Below are 14,911 nucleotides of genomic sequence, written 5' to 3'. Positions count from 1 at the left end.
CAATCCCTCTGGAAGGCCTTCACCAAATCATTAAGGAAATATGAGTCGCTGACCGCTATCAGGCGATAAGAGAGAGCCAAGTGGTCCCACTGCACTCCTCACAGTCTGTCACAGTAAAGAGCTTCATTTGAGAGCTGTGGACCCAAATGTGGTGGCATTATGGAAGTGAAAATGGAAGAGATGTTAAGAACCATTTCATAAGATTGCAAATGCCAACATGTGTGCAAACACAGTACACTACTTATGTGTCCCCTTCAGTAAGAAGAGCACTCTAAACCCTGTAATCTGGCATGGCTATTAATGAGGTAACATTGTTTTATGAGTACAATCTGTCACATAATCAGTTCTTGTCTTTGCAGGTCTAATTACAGTAGCATAGTATAGCATATAGTAAGTGCCCTATAGATACTTCAAGTGTTCAGAATGTCGTCGTTTTGGAGGCCGGTACTGTTCCATGCGTTAGCTCTAATGTATTTTAAATGGGGAAGACATTAAAGACTATGAGAAACCTGGGCTGTTACAGCGACTGACAACCACTCGATGATAGTGATCTTCTGGTCTAGAACTCATTACTGGAAGTGTTTAGTGTAGTTTTATTGATGTAATGATTAGCACCAAAACTAGCATAAATGATAATTATACCAATATGGTTTGCAAAGTGCATAAAACAAACAGTTTTGACAATTACTTTTTTTTCATCAGCACTACAGATCCTACATATATTTAGAGAAATGTATTGAATGGAGCTGGAGATAACAGTGACTCTTAATAGGCCTATCATATATACCATATACAGAGACATCCAGTCTGGTTGCCAGGTTAGAGGCGTTGTGCATTAAATCTTCGCCCACCCACCTGGAGAGCAGGCCAAGTCGAGCAGTTCATGAGCCTCAGCTTCTTGCTTATATTTCAAAGACGTTTAATCATTTGAAAGATTTAATATTTTGCAAAAAAAAACAAAACAAGAAGGGTAAGTCCATCAATGGGTAAAATCAAATGTTAGGCAGGTCCTCTTTGAGTCACATACAGTGAAAGTCCTTTATTTAAGCAAAGAGAACATGCTGACACATTTCGACCACACAAGTGGTCATCTTTAGGGCAGACATGAAGATTTAACAAGCTTTCAGGTGACCTTAAGTGTAGAAACATGATCACTTGAGGTGGTCATGTGAGGTCAAGAGACCACCCAATCATAAAAAAACACATCAATACATTACAATAATGTATGTGACCAGGTTCCTACCCTTACACTGTCACAGTGTCTCAGATCTCCTTTTAGTTTTTCTAGGTATAATATTTTGTTTTGAATTGTTGATTGCTTTTGCAGCGGGGTTTGATTTTTATCCTATCCCTGAAACCCAGGGATAGGCTACATACCCAGGGATAAGCTACTGGAGTAATTGTTTACTCCAGTCCAAATATTGTTGGTTTTCTCAGGAAGGGTATCTGGCTTAAAGTTAAATACATAAATATACTATGAAATATGGCATATGTATGGCATATTTGATTCATTCTATTACTTTTGTAGTCATTATAATATTGAGATTATGTTTGTGGCATCCTCACAAAACGTGTCATGGCCGATTATGAAACAATTTGCTGTCCTTAAGAATCTTATGCTTCATCCTCTCACATCATGCAATCCACTGTGTTTGGGGACCTTTGGGTGCTAGTGCTGTGGGAGTGGGTGATGCTGATGATGACTGCTGACATGCATAGGAGACAGAGGCATGAAGGAGAGGATAGCCGAGCCGTGCAGCCGGGGTATTAGAGGCACTCATTACTGTCCATCAGAGCCTAAATGAATAACGTTTAAGTGAGATGAATAGGCCTATTGATGGGGCAGGCTTGTTATGGGAGATCTGTTGGGAAAAGTAGCAGCGGGGGGTTCATTTTTCAATAAATATTTGATGGGCTTGTGAATGTGCGTTCTTTATGTGTGTGGGGGAATGCAGAGTGCCAGAGATGTTTGTAATACTGGTCTTAAAATGAAATGGCCTCTTTATCCCGAGGAACTCTTTCTCATTTACTGCTTTTCCTTCGAGAAACCTTATCACATATAAAGCGTTTTAATAAGCTTGTAGTAATGGTCCATTCAAGTAACGCTTTTTAAAGTAGATACATTTGCATTAGCCATTTTTGTGTAACTAAAGTACACCAACCAATTAGCAGTAATTGATGTTAGTGAATAATCTGAGACATTCTTTATTGAGTTTTGTCATTACTTCAAATCAAAATCATCTCAAAAGTGCGGTAAGTAACTTGCTTGTCTCCATGGTGATGTTATTGCTTTGTCTGGAATTTCCCACAGTGTGACATTAACCGTATCTGTCTTGTATTCAGTTATTGCTACCATTTTTACTGTAAGCAATAGTGCCTCTCCACAGATATGACCTGTAACTTGGCGTAGTCGTGTCACCTGCTTATTTCCATGAAGATTGATCAGTTTAATACTGCAGAGCACCAGAAAAGCGGCATAGTGCAGTTTTTAAATAAAACTTTAGAACTTGGGGATTTGGAAATGTATTTATTTATTTATATATTTATTTGACAGGGACAATGCAATCAGACATAGTTACAAAATGAACATTGCAGCTGATGTGATGCATACAGAGTTTATAGCAAGAGCTAATTTTCAACTCCCGTCCCTGGTTGGGCTTTTTTACAATTTACTAATATGCAAAGTATATTAAAACACTTATCCCTTAAAATAGTTACATCAGTGCCCAAATATACATTTAACACTCACACTTTCTCTCACTCACCAACTGTCATACTACTTATTTGCAAGTGGGTACAGTATTGACTCATTTTCAGCCAGTTCTTAGCCTTAGAGGTGAACATTTTTAACTCAGAAATGTTCTTTATTTCAATGGGCAGTGAGTTCCACAGTTTGCAGCTCTGGTATGAAAAGGCAGACTGTCCAAAAGAGGTTCTGCATTGTGGGATTTTACAGTTCTTGTTTACGGTGCCTCTTGTCACACTGGTGCTGTTTAGCCTTTGTATAAATGTACTGAGTGATTCTGGGGCCAAGTTATGAATACATTTAAACATAATTTAAGAAAACATAAACTAGTAAAACTTTCGAAACTTAATAGATTATATTTTTTAAGGCTGTGACAATGATGAAAACGGATTGGCTTTTGATCCATAATTTTGATTGCTTGGTTGTACAAAGAGTAGTTTATAAATAGCATTCAGACTTGTGCTGAGCATGTGAGTCACAATCATGTTTGATAAGTTTAATTTGCTTTTTTGTTGCCATGATCAGCCCCTTCCGTTGCTCTCAGTGCTAACTCACTCCCCCTTCAGAGTGGTATATTACAATACCATCAGCATACATTCCGCTAATGAAACTTCTGCACATTGCATCAGGTTTGTGAAGTTGTAGTGTAATGTTTTATATCATGCTTTTGTATATTTATGAAAAGCTGTGGGCCGAGCATTGGATAGAATTGTACTCCTAACCATAAGGGGGGTTTGAGAGATCGCTAGATTACTCAAACTTGCGTGGATTATATATAAAACCTCTTCAGACATGTTTTGTTTTGGGTTTTTTTTATGGGGAAACAACGTTACAACATAGAAAGCTCCAAAAAGTAGATTTTTCTTAATACCCCCTCTTTAAACATGCTTGATTATTGAGAGTTTGTGTATGCTTGTATATAAAGCATTTGTGTAGTTAATAATGCATTCTATATTCTACATTCTTTTTCCATTGTTTTGCTTGGGAGCGGTGCTTTATAAGTGGCTTGTTCCCAAAGTTGGAGCCATCCTTTCAGTGTAGTCATAGAACAGCAACAGTCGGTGCTGAGTCAGGGCCTGGACACTTGGGCCATTAGTGATGATGTGGCGTTCTGTGGTGGGAGCGTGAGCGATGAGCGTACAGGTGCACCCATTTCAACTCACACAGTGAAAACTCCAGCCCTGTGCACTGGGACACTATGTGACAAAGCAGAAAGCCATGTACTGTGGAGAGTATAGAAACTATTCAGGCGCTGGTTCTCTTAAAGCACTGCTAGCAAGTTGTGTATGAGCAGAGGTGAGAAAAGTAACCAAAAAATGTACTCACTAATATTACTCAAGCAGAAGTGTAAGTATGACTCATAACAGTGAAAATTTATTGAGAAACTTTTGTAGGAAGAGTGCTGAAAAAGATGACTCTCCGACTTAATATCTGATTTATAATTCAAAAGTTACAGGTGCATTATGTTCTCTTGCTTGTCTCCATGGACTTGCCTGGAATGCCTTGCCACAGATTTGACCTGTAACTTATTTTGCTGACAAGGCAAGGCATGTTTATTTGTGTAACATATTTCATACACAAAGTACCAAAGTTGCCAAAGTAGAGGCCTGTCTCACATCTTCAGGAAGTCTGCTCCAGAGTTTAGCTGCATAAAACTGAAATGCTGATTCCCTATGTTTAGTCCTGGTTTAGTCCTGGTTTAGATCTGGTTTAATCCTGGTTTAGTCGATATTTAGTCCTGACTCTGGATACCTGCAGGAGGCCAGTCCCTGAAATCATCAGAGTGCGAGATGGTTCATATGATACTAACATGTTGCCGATGTACTTTGGTGCTAGACCATGGAGAGACTTGTACACAAGCAGAGCTGATTTAAAGTCTATTCTCTGAGCCATAGGAGCCAGTGCAGAGACCTGAGCACAGGACTTATATATGCTTGTACTTCCTGCTCTAGTCAGCACTGAGCAGCAACGTTGTGGATGTGATGGATAGATAAGTTTAATGCCATTCTTTGGGACATTCAAGGTTAAGCAAATCATCCCCATGGAGACCATCTGATCAATGTGAGAAAGACACAATGCACAAAATATGACACAAATAGAATGAATCCATTAAATATTCTTAACATACAGCTTTCTCCGCACCTCTCTTTATTCTTGATAGTATGAGTATAAAAACAGAGTTGTAAACTGAGAATGTTTAAATGATTTTCAGAAAAGTTGCAATTTTTATATTTTTTCCCAAATTGTCCAGTCTAACTTTTATCTCTGGTTTAAAATAAATCTGGTAAAATGATATAACCTGATCCAAAGTCCAAAATACTTAATAATATCAAATCAACTTCACATCTCCCATATTTCCATTTGACATATTTGACAATGGACCTGTGGTGCCCATCCAGCCTCCTTTGAGAATATTTACCGTAAATTTCGGACTATGAGCCGCGACTTTTTCCTCCACGCTTTGAACCCTGCAGCCTATACAACAGTGCGGCTTATTTATAGGCAAGGCAAGGCAAGGCAAGTTTATTTGTATAGCACAATTCGTACACAAGGTAATTCAAAGTGCTTTACAGAATAAGAAAGACATTAAAATCACACAAATCAAACATAAATAATCACAAATAATCATCATAAAATCAACATTAAAAGAGAAGAGTGCAGAATAAAAACCTGTCAGTCATATGCACAGCTAAACAGAACTGTTTTGAGTCTGGATTTAAACATTGTCAAAGTAGAGGCCTGTCTCACATCTTCAGGAAGACTGTTCCAAGTTTTAGCTGCATAAAATTTAAACGCTGATTCCCCATGTTTAGTCCTGACTCTGGGCACCAGCAGGAGGCCGATCCCTGAAGTCCTCAAATTGCGAGATGGTTCATATGGCACTAACATGTCGGAGATATACTTTGGACTTAGGCCATGGAGAGACTTATACACAAGCAGAGCTGCTTTAAAGTCTATTCTTTGAGCTACAGGAAGCCAGTGCAGAGACCTGAGCACAGGACTTATGTGCTCATACTTCCTGGTTCTAGTCAGGACCCGAGCAGCAGCATTCTGGATGTACTGCAGCTGTGTTAAGGCTCGTTTGGAGAGGCCAGTGAGCAGGCCGTTACAGTAGTCTAACCTACTGGAGACAAATGCATGGATAAGTCTCTCTAAGTCTGGCTTTGACAGTATACCTTTGATTTTTGCAATGTTTTTTAGGTGGTAAAAAGCTGCAGATGTTATTGATTTGATGTGGCTGTTAAAGTTCAAGTCTGAGTCCATTATTACCCCTAGATTTCTAGCCTGATTTGAAGGTTTTAGAGAGAGAGACTGGAGGTGACTGCTGACACTTTCTCTATGTTTCTGTGGACCAAAGATCATGACTTCAGTCTTGTCTGAGTTTAGCTGGAGAAAGTTGTTTTGCATCCACACACTGATCTGTTGGATGCAGTGGCAGAGTGAATCCACTGGTCCATATTCACCTGCTGCTAGTGAGACATAGATCTGAGTGTCATCTGCATAGTTGTGGTAAGACACATTATTGCTGCGTATTAACTGGCCTAATGGCAGCATGTAGAGATTGAACAGCAGGGGTCCCAGGATTGAACCCTGGGGCACCCCACAGGTCAGGGACATTTTATCTGATATACATTTTCCAATTTCAACAAAGTACTCCCTGTTTTCTAAATAGGACTTGAACCAGTTTAGTGCCGTACCAGAGATGCCCACCCAGTCCTCCAGTCTCTGTAAGAGGATCCCATGATCAACAGTGTCAAAAGCAGCACTCAGATCTAACAGGATCAAGACTGAGACTTTGCCTGCATCAGTGTTCAGGCGGATGTCATTTGTCACCTTGATAAGAGCAGTCTCAGTGCTGTGGTGGGGTCTAAAACCTGATTGGAAAACATCAAAGGAGTTGTTCATTTCAAGGAAGTTAATAAGCTGTTGGTAAACAACTTTTTCAAGGACTTTGCCTAAAAATGGCAGATTTGAGATTGGTCGATAATTGTTCAATATTGTGGCATCAAGACTGCTCTTCTTTAGGAGAGGCTTGATAACCGCAGTTTTCAAAGCACTTGGGAATGTTCCAGATTGAAGTGACATATTAACTATGTGAGTGAGTGGTGACAGCAAACTGTTGAGCACAGACTTTAAAAATTTAGTGGGTAGCACATCGAGGCAGCATGTAGATGAACTCAGACTGGTGACAATCTCTTGGACAGTTTTATCAGTTACAGGTGTAAAGTGAGTCAGCTCTAAGTGTCTAGGTGGGTGCTGGGTTGTTATTTGTGTTGTGGAATTTATGGCATTTTTAATACCCTGAACCTTGTCATTAAAGAATACTGCAAACTCATTGCACTTAGATGTGGAAATTAGTTCTAACGGCAGTGGAGCTGGGGGGTTTGTTAATCTGTTTACCGTTGCAAACAGGATACGAGAGTTGTTACTACAACTTCCAATAATGTCAGAAAAATACCTTTGCCTTGTTCTACATAAACTGTGGTTGTACATGTGCATCTTTTCTCTGTAAATTTCATAATGAACCTGTAGCTTTGACTTGCGCCATTCCCGCTCGGCCCTCCGGCACTCCCTTTTCTGTGCCCTGACCGAGTCATCATTCCTCCATGGCGCTTTCTGCTTATCTTTAACCATTTTAACCTTCATCGGGGCAATGGTGTCCAGAACATTCAAAACACTCGAAGTTACAGAGTTCAACAAATCATCAACATCAGAACATGAGGCATTTTCAAAGTGTATCATTTCCATGAACAGTGCACCTGTTTTATCATTTATGTGTCTCCTTCGAACAACTGCAGGACCAGCCGCTGGTTTGGGAATAACAGACAGGTCAAAGAAGACACAGAAATGATCAGACAGAGCAACATCCACCACATTGACATTTGAAATATTTACTCCTTTTGTAATGAGCAGGTCCAAGGTGTGTCCTCTGTTGTGGGTGGGCTCGCTGACATGCTGAGTCAGGCCAAAGGTTTCAAGGACAGAACTGAGCTCTTTAGCGTTCCTGTCAAACACATTATCCACATGTACATTAAAATCACCTGTAATGACTAAACCATCAAAGTCTGTGCATATGACTGAAAGCATCTCAGTAAAATCATCAATAAAACTCAGACAGTGCTGGGGAGGTTTGTATATGACTAAGTAGAGTATGGAGGGGGATTGTTTTAGCTCCATTTTGAATGAAACATACTCAAAAGATGAAAACACTCCAAATGACAATCTGTGAGTAACTAAACTATCTCTAAAAAATGCGCACACACCTCCACCTTTTTTGTTTACTCGTGTTTCAGATTCAAATTTGAAGTTGGGTGGAGTTGATTCCACTAGAATTGCATTACCTGTGTTTTTGTCGAGCCATGTTTCAGTTAAAAACATAAAGTCAAGACTAAAAGAAGAAATAAAATCATTAATTAAAAAGGACTTGTTACATAAAGATCTGACATTGAGCACAGCAAGTTTCAGATTAGTTTCAGTAGGACTGGATGTTATCTTCTTACAGGGAATGTGAACTAAATGTCTCTGATTGGACAGTCTAACTGTCCTTCTGTTAATCAGTCTACGCGGTGTAACTGTAGATATAGCTCCATCACAGGGCCTCAGCATGATATTATCTTTATCATGACTGTATGTCCTGAGACAGCAGAGGCCCTGTGTGTCCTAGCTCTTGTTGATAACAGCTCTGGGGGAAGGGCGAGGAGGGGGGAGTTTGGGTGAGGGACCAGGTGAATGAGCAGGGGGGAGTTTGGGTGATTTATAGAATTTTATTGGATAACGGCCACCGGGGGGTGCTCTCTAGCTGTAAACGTAAAAGTGAGACAGATTCTGCTCTGAAGAATTCACTAGTTTTGATTTTGAACGATCATTTTGCGCATCATGAAATGGATATGATGCAGTTTTTAAGATAAAGAAGGAAATAGAGCAGGGGTCGGCAACCTGTAACACGCAAAGAGCCATTTGGACCCACCTTCCACGTAAAATAAAACACTGGGAGCCGCAAATACTTTTTGACATCTAAAATGAAGATAACACTGTATAATAATAATAATAATGTAACGGAATAATGTAGGTTTTATTTTCACGGACAAGCCTTCTACACGTGGCAGATAAATATGGCAAAAAGTGCATAAAAAAATACAACTCACCAAACCGCTGCATCAGTGTGAACCCTGCGCTGATTAAGTGATTATGTCTACTCTGCTCCGCAGTTTCTTAAAAAAAAAAAACAACCTCTAAAGGCATATCATTTAATCCCAGGTGCTTAGTCTCCATGTGCCAAAGCAGTTTTGAAGGTTTTATTGCCTCATTTGCTTTTCCCGTATGTTACGCAGAGCGGACTGCGCGTGAGAGTCACCTGTAGCGACAAACCCAGATTTTAAGCAGGTATTGTCTGTTAAATTTATCTTTCTTTTTCTTGGAGGTCGTAGTCTCCTCTTCTGGCTCCTCAGTTGTCCTTTTCCCCTTTGTTAAAAGCTCTCCAAAGACTTTTGTTTTGGCTCATTTCCACTCGCTTGTGGCTCTACTTTTGGGCGACATGTCTGATGTGTTATACGTGATACGTCATCGCGGAGACAAGAGCAGATAATAAACTTGCTACTACATCAAATAGATTTCTGTGGCGATTTCCAGCAGGATTTTCATGATACATCTACGGATGAGCTTATTAGTGTGTCATTAGGGACGGGCGAAAATTGCTCCTGACCCCTATGCGCACAGCGTCTGAAAATCAGGGCTCTTTACGCAGGACAGTGAGCTGTGTCAGTGAGACGTGAGCGGTGTTTGTTTTGAACATTGTTCCGCAAGTGTGACGCTTATTTTGAGCAACGAAAAATAAAGAAAATATAATTTTATTTTAAGATCATAATAATCTTCCAATTTAAACCACAACAAAAAAGAGCTAACACAAATAAAATACACTTCAATTAAATACTTAAAATGTATTTTCCCAAGCCACGCAGAGCCGCAGCATAAGGCTGAAAGAGGCGCATGCGGCTCCGGTGCCGCGGGTTGCCTACCCCTGAAATAGAGCCACTGCACGTAAGCTCGGCATCAATGAATCCAACTTGGTCAATGTAAAAAGATGACAAAAGTGTTCAGAGGAAATAAAAGTAGATTTTCCGTGTTGGTGCAGCTTTATTTTCTAAACCTGCAGGTGTGTTCATCCCGTGTTGATGTCGTGTTAGTGCCAATTTTCAGGCACAGTTTTTAAAAAAAGCGTGTCGGTGCATCGTCTTTCTGTGTAAATATCTCATGTTGAAAACCATATTCAGGAGCGGCTTATATATGTACAAAATAGGTTTTCTTTTCAAATTTAGCTGGTGCGGCTTATATTGAGGGGCGCTCTATAGTCCGAAATTTACGGTACTTTGGATGATGAATTGGTTTTGCAGGGGGTGAGGGGTTGGGCGGGGCTGAACTGCTCGCCTCGATTAAGTGTTGGAATATTGACGAGACCTCCGCCCACACGTTTGTAATGAGAAGCTAAAGCTCTCCTGACAGGTGACACCTGGCTGACAGCTGTGAGAAATGCCCTGTCTGATCAATACTCAGAGCTGAGCCAGAGTAACTGATATTTGATGATACGCCCTCTCCAGGTTATTTGCTTTAGTACCTTTCCTCTGACCTCTGCAACCAACTCACACACACACCACCACTTCTTCACTATATTCTGTGCCACAATTAATGAATTTCAGTATACTTTTAAGCAGTAATATCTTGTCGGACGCTGTCAACAAGCTAGTTTTGAGTCTCAGCCAATTACATTTCATTTCATTCTTTTGGCTATCTCACAAATATATCACAAACATATTGATATCACATTATTAGCGAGTCAAAAAACTGACAGTAATTTGAAAGTCCACTGTAAAACACATCATTTTGTTTTATAAGTCCTAGTTTATCCTTGTTGTGGTCTGGGTTTAGTCTGTAAGATGAAAATTATATTAAAAAAATGTTGCAATAATATCATTTACTATATTTATTTCAGCAACATATCGCACTTCATTTTTTTATTTTATTTTTTTATTGTGACAGGCCTATACAAAACATAGTGATCATTATCATCATGTACGCCTGGTGTCCACTGCATGATTATTTCTCATTTTTGACTGTCAGATGTCACACCAAATGACGAGGAAATTAAATCGTACCACAGCACACAAGCAAACTGTGTGATAGTGCAAACAATCAGTCATGGAAAAAAACAAAGTTTGTCTGAGCAAATATCAGGCTCCAGGCTCTGAGTGGTAACGTCTTTGTAATTGTACCAGTTAGCTGAGGCTAGCGCTACATGCTAGTGGTTATTCCATGTTTGTAAAAGTGAGTAAATGAAAGGGCATCAAGGAGAAATGGTCCGTTCACGATGGAACTCTTCTGCTGTTGCCGGAGCACTGTGTTTACTGTTGGCGCAAAGATTGATCACAGACACAATGAGAGGAAGGCTCACTCTGCACCAACACTCCAAACTATCAGACATGTTTGATCTCAGCTGCAGCTCGTCTTTGGCCGTTTAAGATTGATCTTTATCCCTATGACCCACCATGTTTAGCTACGACCCAAGATTTTTCCCCCGATCACACGTCTTTCATCACAGCCAAAATCTCCCATCGCAGCAGTGGAATAGTCAGCCCCTTTATCTCCTCTTCATCACCAGGAGGAGATTTGTTTATTACCTAAAACTATAATTGCTTGCAAGTAACAGGCTACGTGTTTGATTGTACTAAACAAACGCCCTATCTAACAGTGTAGTGAATGCACAGCTGGAGTACACACTTTCTGCTTATTTTCCCTATATATTGTGTAAAACTGATGACGCACATATGGAAGCCCAATTATCGTGTGTAGTGTTGTTTCTAGGGCAAATGGAAAAGTGCAGACCCAACACTCTGTGACTCCTCCCCCTGGAAAAGTGTGGCACCTGTTCTCCTATTGGCTGACAGATGGAACTACAGTTTTAGCATGCACCTGCACAACGCACTGCAATCTAATCAGTGTATGAATACTGAAAAATAGTTCTATTTATTTAGACAAGGTTTTTTTTTTTTTTTTTTTTTATTTTAAGTTACTTTTCATTCACTATGTAACTTGGATCTTCCCATGGAGATGTTACTGCTTTGACCTGCACTAGGACAAGTAAGTCACATCACCATGCCAAGTTACAAGTCAGATCTATGGAGAAGCAAGCATACTCATAGCTGTGTTATGTTTGAATTTAGTTTTAGCCATATAAACATCTGTGGCTGTATAAATGCAAGATTGGTCTATTGAAGGTTAATGTCACTGTAGAACATTTCAGGCACAGCAATAACATCTCCATGGAGACAGGCCCTGCATCAGAGAAGTTACACAGTGCAGCTTTAAGTTTTGCTGATTTCACTCTCCCAAAAGCTAATTAAACCTGCAGATACAGATACACTGTATGACACAGAGCAGTAATAAGATAATCACTCATGAATAAACAAGGGCCTGAGCTAATGCAGTTATCAACCTTTTTTCAACATTTTAAAAGCAGCTCTTGGGCAGTGAAAATGTCAAGTTTAATCTGTAGCATTTAGCAGTTTAACATCAGTGTGTGAATAAACCAGGCTGCAACAACACACATACAGTTGAAACCGGAAGTTTACATACACTATATAAAAAGACACATGCACTTTTTTCTCACGATCTGACATGAAATCACACTAAACTTTTCCTGTCTTAAGTCAATTAGGATTAATAAAATGATTTCTATTTGCTAAATGCCATAATAATGACAGATTAGACTATTAGACTGATTTCCTTACTTTCTTCAAAGTCAGATGTTTCCATACAGTAAGATTAGTATGTGTAATTCTTCCAGGTACTACAGACACAAGTGGTTTCCTCTACTGATGAATTTATTGACATCCATCATGCACATGAATACAAATAAATACACTTGTGAAAACTAAAGAAACACATAGACAAAACAATAATGAACTTAATGAACAATAAAGACATTCGACAATTACCCTTTGAAAATAAAATACGGTAGACAAACTAACCTCGTTGGCTGTATACCGAGAGGGATTAACTGAGATATCTTCTTTCTTCTTAAATGTATCCTTAAACTGCAACCCAATCATCTGCTTTTAATCATGCCACTTTTCTCATTTAGCTGAGATCGCTTCTTCTACGCGACTAGCATTGCTTCATGTGTACACAGACCTTAAACTCCGCCCTCTAGGCAAGGCAAGGCAAGGCAAGTTTATTTGTATAGCACAATTCGTACACAAGGTAATTCAAAGTGCTTTACAGAATAAGAAAGACATTAAAATCACACAAATCAAACATAAATAATCACAAATAATCATCATAAAATCAACATTAAAAGAGAAGAGTGCAGAATAAAAACCTGTCAGTCGTATGCACAGCTAAACAGAACTGTTTTGAGTCTGGATTTAAACATTGTCAAAGTAGAGGCCTGTCTCACATCTTCAGGAAGACTGTTCCAAGTTTTAGCTGCATAAAATTTAAACGCTGATTCCCCATGTTTAGTCCTGACTCTGGGCACCAGCAGGAGGCCGATCCCTGAAGTCCTCAAATTGCGAGATGGTTCATATGGCACTAACATGTCGGAGATATACTTTGGACTTAGGCCATGGAGAGACTTATACACAAGCAGAGCTGCTTTAAAGTCTATTCTTTGAGCTACAGGAAGCCAGTGCAGAGACCTGAGCACAGGACTTATGTGCTCGTACTTCCTGGTTCTAGTCAGGACCCGAGCAGCAGCGTTCTGGATGTACTGCAGCTGTGTTAAGGCTCGTTTGGAGAGGCCAGTGAGCAGGCCGTTACAGTAGTCTAACCTACTGGAGACAAATGCATGGATAAGTCTCTCTAAGTCTGGCTTTGACAGTATACCTTTGATTTTTGCAATGTTTTTTAGGTGGTAAAAAGCTGCAGATGTTATTGATTTGATCTAGTGACACTCCACAAAATTACATCTAAATAATATAAAACATATGAAAACTAAAAAGTGGCAGTTACAGTATGCATTAAAAAATATTGGGAAAACCCAGATGGTAATGTCATGTCTTTGAAAACTTCTGATTTTATATTTTATTTATAAGCACCTTTGTAATCCCTACTTCATTTTACAAATCAGAAAACACAATAAAAAGAACATTAATGCAACTACAAGAACATAAACACATTAGGCTAATCTAATAAGGTGGGTAGAGAGGTAAGATGTGTTACAAATTTAAAATGTATTGTGGACCTCAGTTGCTCAGGTCTAATCCATGGCAAAAGGCAAAAGTAAAATCTGTCAACTGGATAAAAAGTTGTTTCCTATGTTTGCTTTGGGTCGGAGGATGGAGTTATATAATGTGGAAAAGGTGATGTCTTAGGCCGTCATTCCTGTTCAAGGAGAGATGGTCTTTCCAGTAGTGGGAGTCAATGCACTCCGGGTTCACAGTACTTAGAACGTCACTATTATGTAACTAACAAAAGTCACTGTCACACATTTACATGTCTAAAGATGACAAATGGTGTCAGAATGTTGTTGTTTGCAGCTTCAGCAACAGTAGCCCATGTGTGTGGTTCATTATTCAGGACAGAGGGAGGGGCAGGAGGGGGGCTCATATCAGTGTACTGTCAGCATGCCCTACACAGAGACAGAGGTCGCCAAAGGACAAAGGAAACAGAATTGATTACACCAGGTTTTAGATTAAGAATGGTACATGAAAACAAATGAACAAGCAGAAGGAACACTAAACTACTATTTTTAAATGATAAAATTGCCATTGAATCAGTCAGTTGAGTTATGTCATTACAAGCTTTTGTGTCATCCTTTCACAGCAAACCAGTCGCACAATGATTTGATATGCTTGGGTTTCAGAGTGATGAAAAGTTAGGACAGTTGCCATAGCAGTTAACAATTTTATACTAAACATTATATTTCTGAAATGGTCACACATAACAGGAAGCTGAAACTAGGGATAATTGAATGCAGTGCCCAGGACCATCTCCATGATCTTGTTGCTAGGCTTGGTCAGGACAACCTTAGCTGGAGGATTTCACCAATTACTGTGCATGTTTTGGGTTTATGAGGGAAACCAGAGGAAACCCACCTAGAGAGATGTAAAATACAACCAAATGAGTGAGCTGTAACTTGGACTGTTACGGACATATGAATATACAGGGTGT

General features: G+C 39.5%; 1 protein-coding gene across 2 annotated transcripts in view; it reads left to right on the top strand.

Annotated features, from left to right (window-relative positions):
• Positions 1-14,911, top strand: part of kcnab1a (potassium voltage-gated channel subfamily A regulatory beta subunit 1a) — a 153,667-nt gene that overhangs the window by 91,431 nt on the left and 47,325 nt on the right. The window lies entirely within an intron of this gene.

This window comes from Periophthalmus magnuspinnatus, chromosome 13 (genome assembly GCF_009829125.3).
Source record: "Periophthalmus magnuspinnatus isolate fPerMag1 chromosome 13, fPerMag1.2.pri, whole genome shotgun sequence".
Lineage (NCBI taxonomy): Eukaryota > Metazoa > Chordata > Actinopteri > Gobiiformes > Gobiidae > Periophthalmus > Periophthalmus magnuspinnatus.
Note: the sequence above shows the minus strand (reverse complement) of the source record. Positions and strands in the feature narration are given on the sequence as shown.